The 8,517-nt window shown below is 42.5% G+C and overlaps 1 long non-coding RNA gene across 1 annotated transcript in view; it reads right to left on the reverse strand.

Moving 5' to 3' along the window:
• The window catches only part of LOC112550737, a 45,357-nt gene extending 37,069 nt beyond the window's left edge, over positions 1–8,288 (reverse strand). The window contains exon 1 of the long non-coding RNA XR_003094707.1: positions 8,210–8,288. This is a non-coding gene — a long non-coding RNA (uncharacterized LOC112550737). The remainder of the gene's footprint in view (positions 1–8,209) is intronic.
• Positions 8,289–8,517: the final 229 nt, after the last annotated feature.

Genomic DNA, 8,517 nt, shown 5'->3' on the forward strand with positions numbered 1-8,517 from the left:
TCCCTAAAGATAAGCAGATTGAGTTGCAGAATGGAGTAGAAGGCAGGGCAGTACAGCAGTCTTTAGTTTATCATAACAAAAAGGGTTAATTTATTTATGTTGTCATAGTCGTACTGAAACTAGAGGTATGGCAAATACTAGCAATAAAGTATTTTCAGAGAAAGAGGAAGACAAGTGAAAATGGAATCCTTTACAATGAATAAGTCTATCATATACGAAACAGTTATAAATTCACATTTTTTTTCATTTTTTATAAGAAAATATCGATTTAAACTGTCCTTTCTCTTTCCAGAGCACAGAATTTGTCTCATTGGTCCATCAGTTTATGTTGGTGGACCTGACAGAGTTCCAGATTAATGCAAGGGAATATACTACATAGTCGATAGCTCACCCTTTGGCGACTCTTTCTCTTAACCATGGATAATGCTAGCAGCCAAAAACATCCTCCTTCAACGGTTATCCTGTCAGTTCTTTTTGTATACATTGGGTTAATAGGTCACCAGTGAAACTTTTGGACTAGAGATTAGGTATTGATAGGATGCTAACTGGTACCAAAATGATAAAATCTTTCAAGCAAATTTAAGGTGAACAAAACTAGTGAATTTTACACAGTTCTTCTCACAAGTGGCAGGTAGAATATATACTGTTAATTATCAGGGTTTTTTCTTTAACAGAATGCAAGGTGAGATAGCTACAAGGTATGGAATAGGTTAGCAGCTGCCTGAGCTTGATACTCTAACCAGCTTTACAGATAAGTTGTTTCTCCAACCAATTTAAGCAATAATAGTTTGAGTTTTATTTCCACTCCTTGATGTTTTCTATCCTTAGACCGTACAATCCAAATTATTTTTCTTCTGCGATTTTTTTCCCTAACTTTATAAAAATATGCAAATAGAAAAGAAACTCTTCAAACAATCAAAACTGTAGTCTAGAAAACTAGACTTGCTTCTTTGGTGCTTTAATTAAAAATAGATATTAAAATATTTTCTGTTATTATACTGATGACTATTTATGGTTCCAAAGAAGAATCTGTCATATTTTAAAGCTATATGTTTTGAAAGCTCTTTTCTAGTGGGAATCAGAACTGGAATTACTCCTACACTAGAGGTATAGCGTAGCAGCGGTACTGAACCTCCAGTCTGCAGGCCAGATCTTACCCTTGGAACCATGTCATCTGGCCTATGGGGTTCTCCACAGTTCCGTAAATCTGGCAGTGGGGAAGTGGTGGCAATTAAAGCTGCCAATGTTCCCCTGGTACCAAATTGTCAAGCCTCATGGACAAGATGACATGGCCCCATGTACTAAAATGGATTGGAGACCTGATCTGGCAGGGACATAGCCAGTGCCAATGCAGTGGACCCAGTTCGGCATGTGTGAGGCCAGGGATGGACTGGCAGGCCCAGTCTGATGTATTCCAGACTGGGGCTGGGATGGCAGACCTGATTAATACATGTGGGTCCAGGACAGTGGGCCCAATTCAGGTAGCATGGGGCTGGAGCCTGATCAAATGAGCTGGGGTGGGGCCACACACTGGATCGCACCTGAGTGCAGACCCTGCACTTGATTGGGCCCATGGACTGAATCCCTGTACTGGATCCAGTCTGTGGATGGACCCTACACCATTCATCTGGCCTGCAGCACAGAAAGCTTGGGCCCTACTGCACTACAGTGTGTATTCTTTTCCTTTCATACCTCTATTGCAGGAATACAGAAAACATCTTCTCTAGATAGGGATATACATAACAAAACAATGGGTTTTGATTTAAATATTTCTGCTGATCTATAGACAATATATGTATAGTGCCAACTCTGCAGCCTCAGAAACTGGCACAGGAAGGAAGGGAAGTCATCACTTTTATATAGAAAATTAGGGTTAGGGTCAAAGGGAGGGAACAGGTAAAAGGTAAAGAAACATCAACATTGTGGCAACATATACTCAGCACCTTAATTTTCCTCTTAATTTGGGTGTCTGTAAACAAAACTTTAGTCCCTAGAGTGCTGAAACAGCAGCTTCCAGCTGCTCCCAAATCTGATCCAGCTCCTTCAGCCCACAATCCTGGCTGACTAAGGCAGTGAGATCTCCAGCTCCCCTGTGCACTCTTCCGTGCAGGGCTGGCCAGGTTCCACATGCAAGCTGCTCTCTCTTCCCCTTACTTACAGCTTTGTCTTCCTTTTTCCCTTACCTCCTGCATCCCGCTCCCCACAGGCCCTGGGGGTTTCTGGTAGTTGCAGTCCAAATTAAGTCAGCACAGCTCTGCAGATTGCCCCCTGGTTTCTCCTGCTGTTAGACACATTACATTCACATTACAGTATTTCAACATTCACAAGCTCCTTCTGTTGTCTTGTATAATATCAGCTAAAGAAACCTCTAAAATAAATCACATCTTCACAATGAACACTAAATACGTTTACTCTTGTTTTTGTTTCAAATCTTTTCTTTAAAGAGAGAGATATGAAATTCCTCTGAACCATCAGACACCCATCAGAGGTTAAGTACTTTACATTCTGTGTACTGATCAGGGTTTGCTTTATGATTTGCCTGGCTCACAGCCAAGTGGAGCTCACCAACTCTTGGAGAGTTTTCTCCTTCTCAGATCCAGTGCCAGAGAGAAAAAAAGAAAACAGCCCAATGATGAGCTGCCTGACATTGAGATAGAGCCAGGCTTAATGTTGCATTACTGATATTATAGGTTGAGTGTTCAAAGAAGCAGGGTTCCAGTGATAATTTACTTTTCTTGTGGTCAAGATTGACCATGGAATTGACCCTGGAAAGAATTAAAGGTAGGTAAATATTTCTAGTTGTTTTAAAATTATGACACTACTTCTTTTCATTGTCTCTAGGCACACTTACACATCACCCTATGGCAACTTTGTTACTGAGCTGTGTTTGAGTACTTCCTTTTGGAAGTACTCAAGCACAGCACCAGTGGCAACATGTAGGGGGTACACGGGGGTGCACGTGCACCCCCTGAGAGAACTGGTGCACCCCTTGACAGCCAGCATTCCCTAGTAAGGTGATGGTCAGGGGGGCAGGCAGGAGTGACGGTGCCTCCCCGTAAGTGCCAGCTGGGGAGTGGGGGTGCCAGAAGAAGTGCTACTGGCACTTCTGGGAGCACTGCTCATGCTTCCAGGTTGGCGAGATTGGCTGCAGAGGGACTTCCATACCCACCCCCCCTGGTTAGCGAGATCGGCTGTGGGGGGACCCCCCCAGTTGCTGACTGGCCACTGGGGGGGGGGCACATGCCCCCCCTGACTCAGGAGGCACCAGTGATCCATGCACAGCACAGTAAGTGTCAGTACTGTGCCATGTGTGCAGCACCTGGTTAGTTTTAGCCACTACTTTGCCATAGTGGTGCATAGTGAAATAGCTGATGGTCACATGTAGATCCATGTGGCGGCTACATCACCTTAGTGCATTGTGTAGATGTACCCTATGAAACAGAAATACAAATTTTTCACCTTCATACACTAACATGGCACTTATATAGCTGTGCAACTACAATTTTGGCACTTTTACACAGTTTAGATTCTACACAGCTGTACTTTCCCACTGAATATGTTCAGTAGGCTGCACCAGTATGCAAGGAAATACAATTGCTCAGGTTCAAACCAGCATTACCTACTTCCTAACAAAGTGTGCTAACCATAAGTCTACAGGAAGAGTCAGGCGCAGATGTAGGTGGGGTGGGGTTTTGCTGTTGCACTTAATTCAATTCCTCAGCACAGCTCAGCATTCTGCAGTGCCACAAAGAGACTGGATCTGGCCTGTGCTTTACTAACAAGAGGCTCATTCCTTACTGGGGTGTAGATTGTAGCTGTGTTGGTCTAAGGATATAGGCAGACAAAGTTCTTTGGGTCAATCTGATATCTTTTATTAGACCAACTTAAATAGTTGGAGAACAATTTTTAAGCAAGCTTTCAGGTTCAAAAACCCTTCATCAGGCTAAGGAAGTTTCAACAGTTAATGTGTTCCTGTTCCAAATGTTTGTCTCTCTCAGCTATTTAGATGACCACTTACACCAGTAGTCTTTTTCAAGTTTGCTCATGGTCACTCATGCAAACAGTTGATGCAGGACTGGACCCTTGGCATTGTAAAATTTGTTGTCAAGCTGTTCACCCTCCCCTGGCACTGGGCCCCAGTCACCTTGACTCAAGCTGTCGATGGTGGAAGTGCCAAGGGTCCAGTCCTGCATCAAGTTGGTCTAATAAAAGATATCAGATTCCCCAAAGAACCTTGTCTGCCTCATTCCTTACTGGCATCCAGCCATCCCTGCTGATTGGCTGCAAGTGCTGTCTATCATACGCCCTCACCCCTCACCTCTGGTTGGCTGTGAGGGCTGTCCATCATGTGTCCTGCCCCTCACTGCAGATTTATGGAGGGGCCAGGGCCATATGACAGACAGCCCTCACAGCCAATCAGTGGCAAGCAACGGGGTAGCAGCCATTTTACCATGCTGGCCTCCCCCCTACCCCTCTCAGGCCCCTAGGCCACAAGGACTGCTGGCTTCCCAGAGACAGTCAGCATTTCATTTTTGGGATTTTTTTTTCAGGATAAGAACAGAGCCTATGTTTTTTGTGGAGTCAGCCCAAAATCACAGTTTCCATGAAAATCATGCAATCACAATTTTGGTCAGTCCCTAGTAATGTCTAGGTTGCAAGGGGCCACCTGCCATTAGTAAAAGGTTGCTAATCCCTTCCCTCCCCCCAAACAGATTACTGTACAGTAAGAGTCTGCACATGTAGACAGTGATGGTTACTATGTAGTTATTTGCTCTACTGTGCAGTAAAGCATCTCATGTAGATGTGCCCTGTTACCAAATTTGCCCATTACTTTGGGGTGTGCTCATTTATTAGGGGTAGTTTCTAGGGTCTTGGTGATTCTGTCAATGTGCTGCTTGTGTTACTATACGGAGCTGTATTTCTTCCTTCTGCAAGCCCTCACCCCCAGTGGAGCTATCTTGCAGGACTCAATCTCAATGGGACTGGGTTCCTCCAGTCACCAAATCAGTCATACACACAAACACACACAAATTAACGTGACACACCTGACCTGGCCGGGCTGATCAGCATGGACAGGCTGACACCCTCATATGCCAAGAATCAGTTCATAAGAGCAACAATAAAATGCAGTCAGACACAAGCACACAGGTAAACAGAATCCCTCTGAATCCGGCTGGGTGTCCAGCTGACACCCTCATGGGCCAGCATTCAGTTCATAAGGGCACGTCTGAGTCAAACTGGGTCAATCAGCCTGTACAAGCTGATCCCCTTATGTGTTTCAAACTCAGCACGTCCCAATCTTTGGCCTCTTGATGAGCAGACCCCACAATAATTTGGGCTTCACAGGGATCTTTAGCATAGGTAAAAGAAGCGTTGCTGCAGAGCACGGGAGGAAAGAGAAGCAGAGAAGGAAAAATATACCCAATTACTACCAGTTTGACTATAAAAGTTATTTATTGCTAAGCATATGAAATATATAATAGTACTAGTAGTAATAGACATGCAAAAGAAAAACAAACACCAACAATGACAATACTACCCTGGTTTCACTAAGTATTTGGGGAAACTTAGCTCAAGCTTAACTGATACAGTTCAGGTTCAGAAGTTTATGCCTAGAAAGAAGACAGAGAACGCTGGGATCTCACCTAGTCCACGGTACTCAGGCTGCAAAGCTGACAGGCACAGTCCGTAGCACAATCCTTGAAGAGAGAGATGATCTGTTCTTCCAGCGTCCCAAGAACGACAGGGGATGGTGTCAGCACAGGGGTTTTCTTCTTCTCCTTCTTTCCTCCTGCTTCTACTTCTTTTCCTTCCTTTTCCTCTTCTAGCAGCACACACACTTACAGATTTTTATACCCTCAGTTCAGCTGCTTCGAAGCACCCTCAGTAGTGTAAATCATTGTCTTTTCTATTGACAAGGGGTTATCTGGTTTGGACCATCTCAGGAAACTGATTGATAATCAGGAAACACTTAAGATTAGGGAGTAACCCAAATACTTGGGAGCCAGCTTGAAATTCCTATGGGTGGCAGATATACTGATGGGATATCTCATGGTTTCTTCAGGAACAATAGATAGCTTGCAGCATCAGGATTTTGGATTTTTACTTGTTGTGCACAAGCCTCAGCTTAGCATGACTTTTCCAGATCTTACTATAGTCTTTTAACAGACTTAAGACAATTATTGGGGTGCTCATAACCTTTTGTGGAGAGGACTCCCACCAGTCGTCTCGGGAAAGATATGACAACACCTGGGATTAGGGCTCCAGCAGGCTGGATGCTGTGATGAACCCTTAACCATTGTTCAAATGTTGCCCATACCCCCTCTGACTCGGTCTCTTGCCTCAGCATTCCCTAACCCGGCAACCGAGTTTTAGTCAATCAAGTTTAAATAGGCCTCCCATAGTGGGACCGGGGAATGTACGGCCCGAGATGCCTATTAAACTTAGAGCTGTGTGTGTGTGTCTGGGGGGGAAAAGTCCTTAGTAAATCCAGATTAGAACTGGTCTGATAAATGCTGAGCTGGGTGTGTGTGAACATGGGTTGATTAACATTGGAAGCACAGATTCCCCATCATGCAGCGCTCTCCTGCTTCTCTGGTCCCAGAATTCACTGCAGTCTCTGCTTCAGGCTTTCTGTTTTCCATCTCTCATGTAAATGAGACCTAGGGCAGTTGATTCACTCGTCACCCTTATCTGGTGAGGGTCTTAGGTGCGTCTCTCACTGCATCTTAATCAGTTTCGTTTAGGTAGAGGAGGGGAGGGAGGGGGGGGGGTGAGTCCTTTGTTAGTCAGACAGACTGCATCCTGTGCCCCGGTTGCCCAAGAATACAGAGCTGAGACGTAACAGCCCTCTGTCAACTAAAATAATATTAACACTGCAAACTGGGTTTTGTGTTTGGGTATTTAAGGTAAAGCTAGTCCCTCTAGATGTGTCTTCTAATGTTTTATATATTGTCCTAACACTCTAACACTAACCTACTATATTATGCTGACTCTCACATGGCATAGAGGGCATATCTTCTATTTGTCTGTCTATCTGTACCATCTGTACCATCACAGTAAATATTAAAATATTAAAACAGCTCATGCAAATCTTAAAAATAAAAATAATCAGTATAACAGCCTCTATCTCACTGGGTTGTTTCATTCTTCCCTCACAATCGGGAAAATAGCTTGATTAGTTAGTTTGTTTGTATTTATCTGTACGTATTTGTGGATAGATAGATGTATGCAAAGGAAATAATAATAAGGAAAAGCTAATGTGAAGAAACAAGATTAGCTTTGAAAGTGATCTGTACTGTGGGCATCGTTACCTTTGAAGGAATGAGTGCAAAAATCTAGATTCAGATACTGTGAATAGTCTGTCTCTCTTCAAAATGTCTCTCAAGAGTATCACTATTATTCAGGAAATCAGCTAATGTTGGAGGTCGGTGTTTATCTTGGATAGTTAAGCCCAGTCAAATGCAGATCTCTGAATATAAGGATCAAGACCTTGAGCTGTATTCTGTTCATCTGATTTTAACAATAAGCTTTCTTAAACGTTATGTCACTTAATTTTTTTCCACATTTTTCACTTGTTCCTTTTTTAATAATGTGTTCTATAACTCAGTACAGTCTCATCTCCCCAGCCCACAGATACAAGCTACTAGTCTGGAACTAAGACTAAATCTAAAAAATGTCAAATGTAATGAAAAAGAGCAGAGGAGGGTACTGAATGGCTTACTGGAATGGAAATGGTATATGAAGTCTTCCACCTGTTAGTCACAGCTTTGAATCTTCTTCTAGCAATGGCTAGAATTTCTGAGAATTTGATAGCTAGCTGTTCACCAACCTCTGTAAATGAAGTTGTTAGTGCCAGTCCACCTTCTCGTGACTACTGTCCATATCACAAAAAGCATAGCACCAGTTAATACTTAATTTTACATCCTTGTTTACTATATCAGTAAAAAAACCCAAAAAACAAAGCTCTGACAATGATGTATTCACCTCCACACAGCATTTATATGCCTGCATCTCTATGACATTATTACTAATTTAATAAAACTACTGGCATTATTATATAGTCCTTTCCTGCTCTGATGGATTCAATTAAAAACATTCAACAGACATTTTGCAGTATTAAGGAACTCTGAACAGATTATATTATTTGTTTAAAAAAGACTACATATTTTGTTTGGTACAATTTATAAAACAATAAAAGTGGTCTTACCCAAAGCTCTCATTACAATTTGAAAGCCAGTTTCTCAGTTGATAAAAATGATATAGCTCTACTGACTTTATGTGAAGACATAGCCTTTTAAGGGGGTGCCAACTGTGCCCATTTTTAGTTGATCAGATATAATCTGCCAGTCAGTTATACTGAGTCATATGGATCCTCGTGGTAGGTAAAGATGCCAAAAAGGTACTAAGGAGAATTATTACTCAAAGTGGGAGAATGGGAGCTTTTAATAAGTTTTGAGTTCTAAGAATCTTTCATAACTGTTTTTTAAATAAAGGAGGGAGTATTTCTATATTAAT

Source organism: Alligator sinensis, unplaced genomic scaffold (assembly GCF_000455745.1).
Source record: "Alligator sinensis unplaced genomic scaffold, ASM45574v1 scaffold528_1, whole genome shotgun sequence".
NCBI classification, from domain to species: Eukaryota; Metazoa; Chordata; order Crocodylia; family Alligatoridae; genus Alligator; species Alligator sinensis.